This window comes from Pteronotus mesoamericanus, unplaced genomic scaffold (assembly GCF_021234165.1).
Source record: "Pteronotus mesoamericanus isolate MK-2021 breed Mesoamerican mustached bat unplaced genomic scaffold, CSHL_Meso_final scaffold_125, whole genome shotgun sequence".
NCBI classification, from domain to species: Eukaryota; Metazoa; Chordata; class Mammalia; order Chiroptera; family Mormoopidae; genus Pteronotus; species Pteronotus mesoamericanus.
In genome coordinates, this window is record NW_026555304.1 from 4,145,362 (window position 1) to 4,162,927 (window position 17,566).

General features: G+C 37.3%; 1 protein-coding gene and 1 pseudogene across 7 annotated transcripts in view; one reads left to right on the top strand and one right to left on the bottom strand.

The window, feature by feature from the left end:
- Positions 1-17,566, top strand: part of WNK2 (WNK lysine deficient protein kinase 2) — a 126,849-nt gene that overhangs the window by 96,870 nt on the left and 12,413 nt on the right. The window lies entirely within an intron of this gene.
- LOC129082344 (60S ribosomal protein L21-like) lies at positions 2,581-3,061 on the bottom strand (annotated as a pseudogene).

A 17,566-nucleotide genomic window follows, 5' to 3' on the forward strand; every position in this document is an offset into this window, starting at 1 on the left:
CTTTTTCAGTATTCTGGGGGAGTTTGTGCAAGATTGTGTTATTTCTTTGTGAAGTGTTTAGCAAAATTCACTGATGGGACTGTCTCGGCTGATGGTTCTTTTTTGAGTGTGGGAAGGATCCTCTGTGGCCTTTTATTTTGAAAAATTTCAAACACACAGAAGAGTTGAAAAATCCACAGGGAACTCTTGTGTACCTCCTATCTGCATGCTGTGAGTGACATTTTACTGTTTTTACCATCCCTTGAGGGTAAGGTTTCTGTTATGGATTCAATTTCTTTTATAGTTTAAGTACCATGTAGAGCTTCTCTTCCTTTCTGTTAAGCTCTACTTTTCTAGCAATTAGTACACTTCTAAATTTATTTGTTTTCAAATTAATTGGCATTAAAATTCATAGTATCTTCACCATTAGCAAGATTTGCACTGATGTATTTTTCATTCCTGATATTGGTGATTTCTGAATATGTGCACACTTTCTGTTTCTTGAGGGGTTTATAAATTTTATTAGACTTTTCGAAGAATTCTTTTTTGCTTTGATGGTATTCTTTATTGTGTGTTTCATTAATGTCTTTATTATTTTATTCCATCTTACATTTTTTGTTCTAGAAAGTTTGTTGAGATGAGCAGTTACTAATTTCCAGCCATTCTTTTGTAATACAGACTTCAGGCTACAAAATTCCCTCTGAATGGGTTTAGCTGCAGCCCAAAGGTTTTATTATATAGCATTTTCTTTGACCTTCAGTTCCAAATGTTTTGCAATTTTCACTATGATTTTAAATGCTGTAGTTATTAATCTCCTTGTGATCTTTTTATTTACCGTTTTTTAGACTAATTGTGTTTTCAGTTTGTTAAAATTTGTTGGGACTGGCTTTTTGACCCAAGATGCCAATCTTCGCTGCTCTAAGGATGAGTGAGGCCAGCCTCTTTCATTTCCTCTCACATCCGCATTCCTAGTCAGAACCTCCCTTATTTATTTCCCTTCTGAATGATGGCAGCACCCTCCTGACAGCCACATCTCCACCAATCTGACTCCTCAAGTTTATTTTCCAGTATTCTGCAAAGTCGAGAACCCTTAACATGGCCCCAAAGCCCTGCAGGGTCTTACCCTGAGCCCTGGGCAAGCTTGTGTCAACACTGCCATCTGGACCCCCAACACTGGCTTTCGGAGCCTGTGCCCTCCCCTCTCTGTCAGTCCTGCTAATCCTGTTGTTCAGACGGTCGGGATCCTTACTAAGATTTTTCATTTGTTTGTTTTTATTTCTTTACTATTTTTGTAGTAAATCTAAAGAACATAAAATTTACCATTTTAATCATTTTTAAGTGTATAATTCAATAACATTAAGTATATTCACAATGTTATACAGCCATCACTGCTATCCATGTCTAGAACATTTTCATCATCCAAAAGAGAAACTACTCCAAAGAAATAACTCTTTGGTGTCCTCCTCTTGGCACCTCTGGTTACCCAGTCCCTATTAACTTTTATTCTACTTTCTGTTTCTATGAATCTTTCAACTCGTAGTTACTTCTTTTAAGTGGAATCATACAGTATTTGTCCTTTCCTGTTTGGCTATCTTCACTTAATGTTTTCAGGGTACATTCATGTTGTAGCATGTTTTAGAACTTCATTCTTTTTTTCCCCAGGTTTTCTTCTTTTTTTATTGTGATACAATACACATAACATAAAATTTGCTACCTTAATCATTTTTAAGTACCAGTTTGGTGCATTAAGTATGTTAATATTGTTATTCAACCATCACCACCATCCATTTCCAGAATTTTTTATGTTGCGAAACTGAAACCCTGTACTCACTGAAAACAACTCCCCATTTACACACCTCCCCCCGCCCTAGGCCAGTACCCCACTGCCCCCGGCAACCATCATTTTACCTTCTGTCTTTATGAATCTGACTACTCTAGTTCCTCATATATATGGAATCATGCAGTAATTGTCTTTTTACAACTGGCTTGTTATATCTAGCATAGTGTCATTAAGGTTCATCTATGTTGTATCATGTGTTACAACATCCTTTCTTTTCAAGGCTGAATAGTATTCCATGTGTATATGCCTCATTTAGTTTATTCATTCATCCATGGACACTTGGGTTGCTTCTACCTTTTAGCTACTGTGAATAATGCTACTACAAACATGGATGTACAGATATCTTTTGGGGGTCATGCTTTCACTTTTTTGGGGTACATACCCAGCAGTGAAATCACTGTATCATATGTTAATTCTATTTTTAATTTTTTGAGAAATTGCCAAACTGTTTTCCATGGCACTTGAGCATTTTTACATTCCTACCAACAATACACAGAGTTTCCAGTTTCTCCTCATTTTTGCCAAAATTTCTATTTTGTGATTTTTTTAAGAGGAGCCATCCTAACGGGTATGAGGTGTGATATTTCATTGTAGCTTCAATTTGCATTTCCATAATGATTAGTGATGCTGACATATTTCATGTGTTTATTGGCTATTTGTATATCTTCTTTGGAAAAATAACAATTTAAGTCCTTTACCCATTTTTATATTTATTTATTAATTTATTTTATTAATACAGAGGTCTTTTATGTTTTTTACACTTACTGTGCCATGAATTCATAGAGAACAGGTTCTAGCAGCTCAGGGTCCTTTCACTTGGTTCTCACAAAGTGTGCTTCTCTGGGTGGAGCAGGCTGATGCTTTAGTTGAACCCAGATACCTTTCTTTTTGGCTTCCTTGTTTTTCTGATCATTTTCCTTCACATGTTTCAGGAAGCTGTCTCAGTTCTTAGAGTGCTTAATGTGCTCAAAACATACTTTAATTCTCTTAGCAGGAATCTTGCCCTTAACTTGTTTGTTCACAACAATGCCCACTGCGTGCTGGGTGATGTAGACTCCTCCAGTTTTGCCATGGGAACATTTGTGGGGCATTCCTTTTTGAACAGTGCCCTTCCCTGGATGTCCACAATATCACCTTTCTTGTAGATTAGCATATAGGTGGCCAAAGGAACACTTCCCTGTTTTCTAAAAGCCTAGAGAACTCATAGTGGGCGCCTCTCCTCTTTCCCTTTGTGTTAGTCATTTTGGCCAACTACTGGAAGATGGTAGTCCTGGCTGAAAAGAAACCCTTTACCCATTTTTAAATAGTGTTGTGGGGTTTTTTTACAACGGTTTTTTTAATCCTCACTTGAGGATATGTTTATTGATTTTAGAGAGTTAGGAAGGGTGGCAAGGAGAGAAAGAGAGAGAAAGAGGAACGTTGATATGAGAGAGAAACAGTGGTTGCCTTCTGCATGCACCCCAGCTGGGGATTGGACCTGCAGCCTAGGTATTTGCCCTGACCAGAGACTGAACCTGCAACCTTTTTGTGCACAGGATAATGCCCCAGCCAACTGAGCCACCAAGCCAGGGCTAAATAGCATTGTTTTTTGTTATTGAGTTTTAAGAGTTCTTTATTCTTGATATATTAATGCCTTATCAGATACATGCTTTGCAAATATTTTGGGTTATTCTGTAGGTTGCCTTTTACTCTGTAGAAAGTGCCTTTTGAGGCACAAAAGTTTTTAATTTTCATGAAGACCAATTTATCTATTTTTTTTCCTTCTGTCGCCTGTCCCTGGTGTTGTATCGAAGAAATCATTGCCAAATCCAAAGTCATGAAGTTTCCTCTATGATTTCTTCTAAGAGTTTAGTAACTTTAGCTCTTACGTTCATTCCTTAATCCATTTTGAATTAATTTTTCTATATGGTGTTAAGTAAGGCTTCAGCTTCCTTCGTTTGTGTGAATATCCAGTTTCCCTAGCAGTATTTGTTGAAAAGCCTGTCTTGTCTTTTCCGCATTGAATGGATTTGGCACCTAAATTGAAAATCATTTCACCATATGTGCAAAGGTTTAGTTCTGTATTCTCTATTCTATTCCACTGCTCCATATGTCTGTTCTCCTACTAGTATCATATTATTTTAATTTCTGTAGCTTTGTGGTAAGTTTTGAAACCAGGAAGTGTAAGTTCCCCAACTTTGTTTTTCTTTTTCAAGATAGCTTTGATTTTTGGCCATCCCTTGAGACTTCTAATGATAGTTTTGTGGGGTTTTTTTGGATGGGTATTTTATTTCTTGAAAAAAAATGCCATTGAGACTTTAATAGTGATTGCATTGAAGCTCTATCACTTTGGGTAGTATTAGCATGTTAACAATATTGAGTCTTTCAATTCATGAACATGGAATGCCTTTGCATTTATTTATCTCTTCCTTAATTTCTTCTAGCAATGTTTTGTAGTTTTTGTTGTATTAGTCTTTCAACTTTTAAAGTTTATTCCTAAGTATTTTATTCTTTTGCATATTATTGTAAATGCAATTGTTAATTTCCTTTTTAGATCATTCATCATTAATGTAAGGAAATGCAACTTATTTTGTACCCTGCAACTTGGCTGAATTTATGAATTAACTCTTAACAGGTTTTTATTTGTTTGTTGGTAGTTTTTTTTAAGGTTACCTACATATGAGATTGTGTCATCTCTGAACAGAGATAATTTTACTTTTTCCTCTCCAATATGATTGCCTTTTATTATTTTTTTCTTGCCTAATTTCTCTAGCTAGAACTTCCAATACTATATTGAATAGAAGTGACAAAAGCATGGATTCTTATTATCTTGTTCCTGATTTTAGAGGAAAAGTTATCAGTCTTTTACTATTGAGTATGATGTTCATTATGGGTTTTTCTATGTATATGAATATAAATGTGTGTGTGTGTGTGTGTGTGTGCATGTATATATATATGTAGGAGTTCTTTATTTTGGATATATTAATGCAGAAAAAGCATTTGACAAAATCCTACAATCTTTCATGATAAAAGCATTCAACAAACTAAAAATGGAATGGAACTTCCTCAATATTACAAAGGCCAATTTGGCAAAAGGCAAAAGGACAGACATATAGAGCAGTGGAATAGAATAGAGACTACAGAAATAAACCATTGCACATACGTTCAAATGATTTTCAATTCGGGTGTCCAGTCCATCAATGGGGGTACAGTCTTTTCAACAAATACTGCTAGGGAAACAGGATATACACACAAAAGAAGGAAGTTGAACCCTTACTTAACACCAATTGGGCCTTTATAGTATTGAGGAAGTTCCATTCCATTTTTAGTTTGTTGAGTGCTTTCATCATGAAAAAATGTTGGATTTTCACAAATACTTTTTTTGCATTAGTTATTAACCGTATATCACATTGATTATCATATGTTAAACCATTCTTGCATTCCTTGGATAAATTCCACCTAGTTATGGTGTATATGCCTTCTAATACATTATTGAATTAGTTCTGCTAATATTTTATTGAGGATTTTTGCATCAGTATTCATCAAAGTTATTAGTCTGTAATTTTTTTAAATTTTTCAAGATTTTCTTTATTTTTTGTGCATGTTTTTTAATTTATTTTTTAATTTTTCAAAATACACTTGTCTCCATTTACCTACCACCAATTTCCCCTGCCACACCAACCCCGTCTCTCCCCCTCAGTCCTTCTGCACCTTAATTTGTCCACGTGTCCTTGACACTTGTTCTTTGAACTGACCTTTCCCCTACCCTGCCCCACTACCCTTCTCCCTCCCTCCCATCCCTGTCGGTTTCTTCTTTCTTTCAATGTTGCTGGTCATATTTTCCTTTCCTGCTTTCTTTGCTGATTAGGCTCCACTTAGAGGTGAGATCATATGGTATTTGTCTTTCACCACCTGGGTTTTTTCACTTAGTATGATGCTCTCTGGTTCCATCCATGCTGTGGCAAAGGGTATTAGCTCTTTCTTTCTTTCTGCTGTGTAGTAATAGCTTTTTGATCCACTCATTTACTGATGTGCACTTAGGTTGCTTCCAGCCCTTGGCTATTGTAAATTGTGCCGCTATGAACATTGGGGTGCATAGGTTCTTTTGAATTGGTGTTTTGTGATTCTTAGGGTATAATCCCAGCAGTGGAATCGCTGGGTCAAAAGGCAGTTCCATTTTTAGCTTTTTGAGGAAATTCCAAACTTTTCCACAGGGGCTGCACCAGTCCACATTTCCAACAACAGTGGACTAGGGTTCCCTTTTCTCCACAACCTCGCCAGCACCCGTTGTTTGTTGATCTGTTTATAATGGCCATTCTGACCGGTGTGAAGTGGTATCTCACTGTGGTTTCAATTTGCATTTCTCTGATGGCTAGTGATACTGAGCATCCTTTCATATGTCTCTGAGCCCTGTTTATGTCCTTCTTGGAAAAATGTCTGTTCAAGTCCTTTGCCCATTTTTTTTATTGGATTGTTTGTCTTCCTGGAGTGGAGACATGTGAGTTCTTATATATATATTTTGGAGATCAAACCCCTCTCCAAGGTATCATTGGCAAATATATTTTCCCATACAGTTGGCTTTTCATTTTGCTGATGTTTTCTTTAGCCTTCGAGAAGCTTCTTATTTTGATGTAGTCCCAATTGTTTCTTCTTTCCTTTACGTCTCTTGCTCTAGGGGACATATCAGTGAAAATATTGCTGCATGGGATATCTGAAAGTCTCCAGCCTGTGTTCTCCTCTAGCACTTTTGTCGTATCACGACTTACATTGAAGTCTTTTATCCATCTTGAGTTTATTTTTGTGTATGCTGCCACTTGATGGTCGAATTTCAATTTTTTGCATGTAGTTGTCCAGCTCTCCCAACACATTTGTTGAAGAGGCGATTTTTTCTCCATTTTATGTTTCTGCACCATAGAGACATGGGTTTATTTTTGGGTTCTCAATTCTGTTCCATTGATGTATGGTTCTGTTCTTATGCCAGTACCAGACTGTTTTTATTACACTGGCCTTGTAATACAGTTTGATGTCAGGTGTTGTGATCCCTCCTGCTTTGTTCTTCTTTCTCAAAATTGCTGCGGTTATTTGGGATCGTTTATAGTTCCATATAATTTTTTTTAAATGTTTCCTCTATGTCTGTGAAACACATCATTGGTATTTTAATAGGGATTGCATTGAATGTATAAATTGTTTTGGGTAGTATGGACATTTTGATGATGTTAATTCTTCCAATCCATGAACATGGTATATGCTTCCATTTATTTATGTCCTCCTTAATTTCTTTCTTAAGTGTTGTGTGGTGTTCTGCATACAGGTCTTTTACCTCTTTGGTTTAAGTTTATTCCTAGGTACTTTATTTTTCTTGTTGCTAGAGCAAAGGGGATTCTTCCCCTTATTTCTGATTCTGATATTTCATTTGTGGTATACAAAAATGCCTTCGATTTCTGAATGTTGACTTCGTAAACTGCTGCTTTGCCAAATTTACTTACTAGGTCCAGTAGTTTTTTGGTGGAGTCTAAGGGGTTTTCCGTGTACACTATCATGTCATCTACAAGCAATGGTAGTTTTACTCCCTCCTTTCCAATTTGGATGCCTTTTATTTATTTTTTTCTTGTCTGATAGTTGTAGCTAGGACTTCCAATACTATGTTGAATAGAAGTGGGGAAAGCGGACATTCTTGTCTTGTTCTCGATCTTAGTGGGAAGGCTTATAGCTTTTGTCCATTGAGAAAGAGGTTGGCTGTAGATTTTACATATATGGCCTTTATTATGTTGAAGTATTCCCCCTTTATCCCCATTTTGCTGAGTGTTTTTATCATAAATAGGTGCTGTACCTTATCAAATGCTTTTTCTGCATCTATTGATATGATCCTGTGGTTTTTGTCTTCCTTTTTGTTTATGTGATGTATTACTTTTATTGATTTGTGAATATTGAACCATCCTTGCATCCCTGGGATGAATCCCACTTGATCATGGTGGATGATCTTTTTAATGTATTGCTGGATGTGGTTTGCCAGTATTTTGTTGAGGATTTTAGAGTCTATGTTCATCAGCAATATTGGCCTGTAGTTTTCTTTCCTTGATGCTTTGTTTTGGGGTTAGGATAATGCTGGCCTCATAAAAAGATTTTGGGAGTCTTTACTCTTCTTGGATTTTTTGGAATAGCCTGAGAAGGACAGAGGTTAGCTCTTCCTTAAATCTTTTTTAGAATTCTGCTGTGAACCATCTGGTCCAGGGTTTTTGCATGCAGGGAGTTTTTTTTTTTATTACTGCTCCAGTTTCACCAGCTATTATTGATCTGTTCAGGCTTTTTGCTTGTTCTTAATTCAGTGTTGGAAGGTGATATTTTTCTAGAAATTTGTTCATTTCATCGAGGTTTTCAAATTTTTTGGCATATAATTGTTCACAGTAATTCCTTACAATCCTTTGTATTCCTGTGGTATCAATTGTTATATCTTTCATTTCTGATATTATTTATTTGGGTCCTCTCTCTCTTTTTCTTGATGAATCTGCTTAAAGGCTTGTGGATTTTGGGTTTTTTTTGTTTTGTTTTTTTTTCTAAGAAGAAGCCCCTCGATTGGTTGATCCTTTGAATTGTTCTTTTAGTCTTTATGTCATTCCATTCTGCTCTGATCTTGATTTATTTCCTTTCTTCTACTCGCTCTGGGCTTTGTTTGTTGTAGTTTTCTCCAGTTCTTGATGCTGGAGGGTTAGGTTGTTTATCTGAAATGTTTCTACCTTTTTTGGTAGGACTGTGTTGCTATGAAGTTTCCTCTCAGGACTGCCTTTGCTGTGTCCCATAGGTTTTGGACTGTTGTGTGTTCGTTTTCATTTTTTTCCAGAAACTTTCTCATTTCTTCCTTGTTCTCATTATTGATGCATTCATTGTTTAATAGCATGCTATTTAGTCTCCATGAGTTGAATATTTTTGAGTTTTTTCCTTGAGGTTGGTTTCTAGTTTCAAGCCCTTGTTGTCCGAGAAAATGCTTGTTATGATTTCAGTTTTCCTGAATTTGTTGAGGCTTGTTTTGTGTCCTATCATGTTGTCTGTCTTTGAAATTTTTTCATGTGCACTTGAAAAGAATATGTATTTTGCTTCTTTGGGATGAAAGGTTCTATATATGTCAGTTAAGTCTGGTTGATCTAATGCGTCATTCAGTTCCACAATATCCTTGTTGATGTTTTGTTTGGAAGGTCTATCCATTGTTGACATTGGGGAGTTAAAATCCCCTATATCAGTGTGTTACTGTCTATATCTTTCTTGAAGTCCTCCAAGACTTTCCTTATATATTATGGTGCTCTTATGTTGGGTGCATAGGTTTACAATGTTTCTGTCTTCTTGATGGATTCTTCCTTTGAGTATTATGAAGAGTCTTCTGGGTCTCTTTTTATGGCCTTTGTTTTGAAATCTATTTTATCTGATATAAGTATTGCTACCTCTGCTTTTTTTCCCTGTCCACTTGCTTGGAACATTTTTTCCATCCCTTTACTTTCAGTCTGTGTAGGTCCTGTTGCCATTTTAATTATGTGTCTTGCAGTGGGTCTCATTAGGTTTCTCTTGAATTGGACCCTCTGTGCTTCCTGGACTTGTGTGACTTTTTCTCTCCTCCAATTAGGGAAGTTTTCCATCATTGCTTTTTCAAACAGGCTCTCTATCCCTTGTTCCTCTTCTCTTTCTACTGCCCTATTATACAGGTGTTATCACGTTTTACGTTGTCCTGCACTTCCCTCAACACCTCTTCATTATTTTTTATCCTTTTTTCATTTTCTTGCTTTCTTGGGAGTTTTTTTCTACCTTGTTCTCCAGCTCCCCGATTCGATCCTCTGCTTCATCTAGCCTGCTTTTGATTCCTTCTAATGCGTTCTTCAATTCAGAAATTGTATTCTTCATTTCCTCTTGCCTCTTATTGATAGTTTCCGTGTCTGTTTTCATGGTGATATTGTTTGCAATAAGTTCCTCATAGTTCCCCTGTAGTTTTTGGTAATTATCTTTGGGCTCTGAGCTCATTGAGCTTCCTTAGAACCGTTGTTTTGAACTCAATATCTGATAGTTTACTTGTCTCTATTTCCTTAGTTCTCTTTGTGGGGAGACCTCCTTTCCCTTCAATTTGAGAGTGCTTCTTTTTCTTCCCATTATTTGTGAGGCTCTTTTTTGCTTCTGCTTCTTAAATTGATCTGTCTTGGCTTGTGTGGTGTGAACTTCTGTGGTAGGAGAATGCTTTTTTTTTTCTCACTTTCTTGATCTGGCTCTGATGATGTTAGCTGTTGACCCCGTCTGACCTTAGGCAGTCTTTAATAGACTTCCAGGAATCTATTGTCTGTGTCTGTCTCCTCCATTTGTTAATCTAGTTACTATGCCCTCCGCAGTTAGGGTAGGGCAGAATCCCTCCTTGGGGGTGGGGCTATTGTGTCCTTTCACACTGCTGCCCCTCATGGGAGTGGTCTGCCTGAGCAAGATGGCTGCTGCCATATGGGGGAGGAGTCAGCACCGGGATCCCCCCGGCTACTCCCTCAGTTCTCTCCCCAATGCCTCTGTTGCCAGACTTGCCTCAAGCATCTCTACACCACTCTGTGTCCTTTTTAGCCAGGGATCTACTATCTGTGACTGCTGCTCTGTACTCAGCAGCTAGGCCTGTGCACCACCTGGCTGGGGCTGAGCCTGCTGGTGGCATGGCTTTTGTGTCCTTTCACGCTGCTGCTGCTTGGGGGAGTGGTCTGCCTGAGCAAGATTGCAGGTGCAGAATGGGGTGCGTAAGTTTCCACTGGGACCCCGCCATCCACTTTTTCAGTTCTTTTCCCAAGCGTCTTTCTCCAGTCTCTGAGGCGGCTCCCGCCTACTCTGCCCGCATCTCCGCCAGAGCCCAGGGTAAGTGTCTGCCAGTACAAATTTTTGCTTTGGCCCTTTAAATGGCTCTTTGCCTCTCCAGCCATCTGTCTCTGGCAGAGAGCACACTGCCGCTTTTCACAGCTGGCTGTTGTCTATGTGCTTTTTGGGCTCTGGTGCTGCAGGCTGGGACCCCCGCTTACGGTTTAGACCCTGCTCTTCTCAGGAGGATCCAACAGCCCTTTCAATATCCCTCTGGTTCTACCCGCTGTGGGCACCTTAGCCCACCTTCTCAAGCTTCTACTACACTCCTTACCAGTTAGGTTGTGCTAAAGCCGATTCCTCTGTCTGTCCGAGGTTTTAAGGCTCCTTTTTCACTATTGTTCAGTTGTTTTCCAGGTGATTTCTCCACAATTTAGTTGTAATTCAAGATTGGTCCTGGAGGAGGTCAGTGTGACTTCCACTCACTCCTCCACCATCTTGAAGTCCTCCTATAATTTTCTTACGATGTGTTGGTATCAGGATAATGCTGGCTATATAGAGTGAGTTAGGAAGTGTTTCCACCTCTTCAACTCTATGGAAGAGTTTGAGAAAATTGGTGTTCTTTCTTTTTTAAATGGTGATAAAATTCACTAGCGAAGTAATTTAGTTCTGGGTTTTTCTTTGTTGAGAGGTTTTTGATTACTGATTCAATCTCACTATTGTTATAAGTCTATTCAGATTTGGTTTCTTCTTGAGTCAGTTCTGGTAGTGTGTATGTTTCAAGAAATTTTCTATTTCATGTAAGTTTTCCAGTTTGGTGGCTAAAATATTGTCAATTTGTTCTTCTTTTCAAAGAACTAATTTGGTTTCATTGATTTTTTTTTTTCCTATCCTTTATTTTGTTTACTTTTGTTATGGTATACAGTTACGTTATTGATTTAAGATATGTCCTCTTTTTAAATATAGGCAGTTACAGGTATAAATTTCCCTCTGAGAACTCCCTTTTTTTATCTTATAAATATAGATGTGTTGTCTTTTCCTTTTCATTTGTCCCAAAGTATTTTCTAATTTCCACAAGATTACTTCTTTGACCCTGTGGTTCAGAGTGTTATTTTATTTCTGTGTTTATGTCAATCTTCTAGTTTTTTTTTGTTACAGATTCTAATTTCATTCATTGTGTTAGAAAAGATACTTTGTATGATTTTAATCCTTTAAAATGTACTAAGACTTCTTTTATGGCCTAACATATGCGCTATTCTGGAGAATGTTCCATGTGCTCTTTAAAGAAGGTAAATTCTGCTGTTGTTGGGTGGAATATTCTGTAAATGTTTGTTAAGGTTAATTGGCTTATGGTGGGGTTCAGGTCCTGTCTTTCCTTATTGATCTGTCTGGTTGTTCTATTCTTAATTGAGAATGAAGTATTGAAGTCTGCAACTGTTAATGTAGAATTGAGTATTTTCCTCTTTAGTTCTCTCCCTGTATCACATGAGTTGGAGCTCTGTTGTTAGCTGCATATAAATTTATATATCTTAATGGATCAAACCTTTTATCAATATATAATGTTCTTCTTTGTCCCTTGTGACCTTCTGTTTTTTTACTCAAAACTTTTTTTGTCTGATAATAAAATATCCACCCAGTTCTCTTTTTCCATCCTTTTACTTTCAACTTGTTTGTGTCTTTGTATCTAAAAGGAGTCTCTTCCAGATAAGTATATAGATTGACCAAACTTTTTATTCATTCTGCCAATCTCTGTTTATTAATTGGAGAATTTAATCCACTTACATTTGAAGTAATTATAGGTAGGAGAGGACTTCTGCCATCTATTTGTTTTTTAATATGTTATAGGTTTTTATTCCTCAATTCTCCGTTATGTTTTTAAAAATATTTTATAGTTTTTTTATAGTATATAATTTTGAGAAAGAGATTCATTTCTCTTGATTATTCTGTGTATATATACATATATATGGGTTACCTTGGGGATTTGAATTAACATCTTAAATTTGTAACTACCTAGTTTGAATAATAACGCCTGTTTTCAATAGTATGTAAATACTCTGCTCCTGTTCATCACTATCCTGCCCCCTTTGTATTGTTTTTATCACAGATTGAATTTTTGAATATATGCTCATTAACATAGATTAATAATTTTTGTTAATTGTATTTGCCTTTTAAATTATATATGGGAAACAAAGAATTAAAACCAAAAGTACAATATATTTATCTATGTAGTTATCTTCTTTAAATCTTCATCTGGCTCTGAGTTACTGCCTATCATCTTTTCATTTTAGTCTGAAGGACTCCCTGTAGCATTTCTTGAGGGCATATCTTTTAGTAACAACCTCTCTTAGTTTTTGTTTATCCAGGAGTCTTAATTTCCCTTTCATTCTTTTCTAAATTTATTTTTATTATATTTTTTCAATTATCATTTATTCCCCTTATACCCTATTCTACCTCCACCCACGCCCCTCCCCCTGCAATCACTGCACTGTTGTCCATGTCCAAGAGTCTTTTTCCTTTTTACGTCATCCCTCCACCTTCTAACCATGTCCCACCCAGAGCTGTCATCCTGTTCTCTATTGATGAGTCTGTCTCTATTTTGCTGTTAGTTCAGTTCATTCATTAGATACCACATATGAGTGAAATCATATGGTAATTATCTTTCTCTGACTGGCTTATTTCACTCAGCATAATGTTCTCCAGGTTCATCCATACTGTTGCAAAGGGGTAACATTTTCTTCTTTTTTATGGCTGAGTAGTATTCTGTTGTGTAAAAATGTACCATAGTTGTTTTATCCACTCCTCTACTGAGGACACTTGGGCTGCTTCCAAATCTTGGCTATTACAAATAATGCTGCAATGACCATATGAGTGCTTATATTCTTTCAAATTAGTGTTTCAGGTTACTTCAAAAAAATTCTAGAAGTGGAATCACTCAGTCATAAGGCAGTTCCACTTTTAATTTTTGGAGGAAACTCCCTACTGTTTTCCACAGTGGCTGCACCAGTCTACATTCCCACCAACATTGCAAAAGGGTTCTCCTTTCTCCACATCCTCGCCAGCTCTTGTTTTTTGTTGATTTATTGATGATAGCCATTCTGACAGGTGTGAGATGATATCTCATTGTGGTTTCCTGAGGAGATATATCAGAAAAAATAGTGCTACAAGTAGTGTTGGAGATTTTACTACCTATGTTTTCTCCTAGGGTTTTAATGGTTGCAGGTTTAACATTTAAGTTTTGAATCCATTTTTAACTTATTCTCGTGTGTGGCGTAAGAAGGCATCTTGTTTCATTTTCCTGCATGAATCTATCCAATTTCCCAACACCATTTTTTGAATGAACTATCTTTAGCCCATTGCATGTGCTTGCTGCTTCTGTCAAATATTGACTGTAAATGTGTGGGTTTATTTCTGGGTTGTATGATCTGTTCCATTGATATATGTGTCTGTTTCATGCCATTACCATGCTGGGTTTTGTTTTGTTTTTTTTTTTTTTAAGATTTTATTTATTTTTAGAGAGGGAGAGAAACATCAATGTGTGGTTGCCTCTCGCTTGCCCCCCACCAGAGACCTGGCCTGCAACCCAGGCATGTGCCCTGACTGGGAATTGAACCGGTGACCCGTTAGTTTGCAACTGGCACTCAATCCACTGAGCCACACCAGCCAGGGTAAGATACGATGATGTGATTTTTAGGGCCAAAGAAGTCTAGGAAGCTCAGATTTGATTACTGTTTTTAATTACTGTGGCCTTATAGTATACTTTGATGTTAGGTATCGTGATTCCTCTTCATTCTTCTTTTTCAAAGTCCCTGTTGCTAGTTAGAGTCTTTCGTGGTTCCATCTAACTTTTTGAAATATTGGTCTAGTCCTGTGAAATACGTCATTAATATCTTGATAGGAATTGCATTGAATCTATAGATTGCTTTGGGTAGTATGGCCATTTTAATGATGTTAATTCTTCCTATCCATGAGCATAGTGTATGCTTCCACTTATCTGTATCTTCTTCAATTTATTTCTTCAGTGTCTTATAATTTTCTAAGTACAGATCTTTTACATCCTTTGTTAGATTTATTCCTAGGTATTTTATTCTTTTTGGAGCAATTGTGAATGGGATAGTTTTCTTAATTTCCCCTTCTGATAGTTCATTATTGGCATATAAAAATGCAACTGATTTCTGGGTATTAATTTTGTATCCTGCTACGTTGCTGAATTCATTTATCAGTTCTGGTAGTTTCTTGATGGAAAATTTGGGGTTCTGTATGTATAGTATCATGTTATCTTCAAGTAAGACAGTTGTGTTTCTCTTTTCCAATTTAGATGCCTTTTTGTTCCTTATTTTTATTTTTAAGTATATTTTATTGATTATGCTATTACAGTTGTCCCATTTTCTTTCTCCCCTTTATTCCCCTCCACCCTGTGCCATCCTTCCTACCAGCATTCCCCCACCCCTTAACTGCATGTCATGGGTCGTACATATAAGTTCTTTGGCTTCTCCATTTCCTATGCTATTTTAACCTCCCCCCGTCTATTTAGTACCTAACATTTATGCTTCTTATTCCCTGTACCTTTTCCCCATTCTCCCTCCTCCCCCTCCCTGCTGATAACCCTTCATGTGATCTCCATTTCTGTGATTCTGTTCCTGTTCTAGTTGTTTGCTTAGTTTGTTTTTGGTTTTGTTTTTGTTTTAGGTTTAGTTGTTGATATTTGTGAATTTGTTTTCATTTTACTGTTCATAGTTTTGGTCTTTTTTTTCTTAGATAAGCCCCTTTAACATTTCATATAATAAGGGCTTGGTGATGATGAACTCCTTTAACTTTGCCTTATCTGGGAAGTACTATATCTGCCCTTCCATTCTAAATGATAGCTTTGCTGGATAGAGTCATTTATGTTGTAGGTCTTTGCCTTTCATGACTTTGAATACTTCTTTCCAGCTCCTTCTTGCCTGTAAGGTTTCTTTTGAGAAATCAGCTGATAGTCTTATGGGAACTCCTTTGTAGGTAACTCTCTCCTTTTCTCTTGCTACTTTTAAGATTCTCTCCTTATCCTTAATCTTGGGTAATGTAATTATGATGTGCCTTGGTGTGTGCTTCCTTGGGCCCAACTTCTTTGGGACTCTCTGAGCTTCCTGGACTTCCTGGAAGTCTATTTCCTTTGCCAGATTAGGGAAGTTCTCCTTCATTATTTTTTCAACTAAGTTTTCAGTGTCTTGCTATTCCTCTTATCCTTCTGGTACCCCTATGATTTGGATGTTGGAATATTTAAAGTTGTCCTGGAGCTTCCTAAGCCTTTTTTGAGTTCTCTCCTCATTTTTATGAATTCTTTTTTCTTCATTCTCTTCTGGTTGAAATTTTATTTCTTCCTTTTGCTCCAAATTGGTGATTAGAGTTCGTTTCCTTCCCTTCACTGTTGGTTCCATGTATATTTTGCTTTATTTCACTTTGCATAGCCTTCACTTTTTTCCTCTATTTTGCAACCGTAATGAACCATTTTTGTGAGTATCCCGAGTACCAGCGTTTTGAACTCTGCATCTGATAGGTTGGCTCTCTCTTCATCTCTTAGTTGTTCTGGAATTTTGATCTGTTCTTTCATTTGGGCCATATTTCTGTTTTTCAGTGCTCCTGTTATATTGTAAGAGGTGCGGCCTTAGGTATTCACCAGGGCAGGGCAACCCACATCTCTGCATTGTGGCACAGTATTAGGGGAGGGGTCAGAGAGGGAACAATGCCATTTCCTTGGCTCTCTGCTGGTTTCCAGTCACTTCTCCCACTACACACAAGCAAACTGAGCCCTTCTGGTGCTGATTCCAAGGTGGGTGGTTTTGTTTACGTTCTAGGACCCTGTGGGTCTCTCCAACGAACTCTCCTGCGAGACTGGGAGTTTCTCCTGCTTCCGCAACGCCCACAGGTTTTTACAGCTGAAGGTTTTGATGCTTTCTTTTCCCGTGCTGGACCCCTGGGTTGTGTGGTATGACTCGCTTCCCAGTTGTTCCTCCCAGTGCACACAAATGTGTGACTGCCTGGTACACCAGCCACCAGCTTGCCACACATCCTCTCTGTCCCGGCTTCCCATCTCTACCCCTCCTACCAGTCTGGATGAATGTTTCTTCTTTAACTTCTTGGCTGTCAGACTTCCATACAGTTCAGTTTTCTGGCAGTTCTGGTTGTTTTTTGTTTTTAAATTTGTTGTCATTCTTTTGGTTGTGTGAGGAGGCAAAGTGTCTCTATCTATACCTTCATCTGGGCTGGAAGTCCTTTTTTTTCTTCTTGTCTGATTGCTGTGGCTGGGACCTCCAGTACTATGTTGAATAAGAGAGCAAAAGCGAGAACACTTGTAGTTTGCTTATTGAGTATGATACTGGCTGTGGGTTTGTCACATAGCCTTTGTTATGTTTAGGTGTATTCTCTCTATTCCCACATTATGGAGAGTTTTTATCAGTAATGGATGCTGGGTTTTATCAAATGCCTTCTGCATCTATTGATATGATCATGTGTTTCTTTGTTTTTTTCTTCATTTTGTTTATGTGGTGTATCACATTTATTGATTTGTGAATCTTGTACCAACCTTGCATCCCTGGAATAAATCCCACTTGCTCATGGTGTATGATCTTTTTGCTGTATTGCTGTATTTTTTTAACCAATATTTTGTTGAGGGTTTTAGCATCTATGTTCATTAGGTATATTGGCCTATGATTTCCTTTTTTTGTCATTATCTAGTTTTGGAATTAGGATAATTGGCCTTGTAAAATGAGTTTGTGTGTTTTCCTTCCTTTTGAATTTTTTGGACTTGTTTGACAAGGATAGGTGTTAGTTCTCTTCAGAATGTTTGGTAAAATTCACCTGTGAAGCCATCTGATCCAGGGCCTTGGTTTCTTGGGAGTTCTTTGATTTCTGCTTCAATTTCATTAGGTATAATCTCTCTATTCAGATTCTCTGATTTGTCCTGATTTAGTTTTAGAAGATTGTATGTTT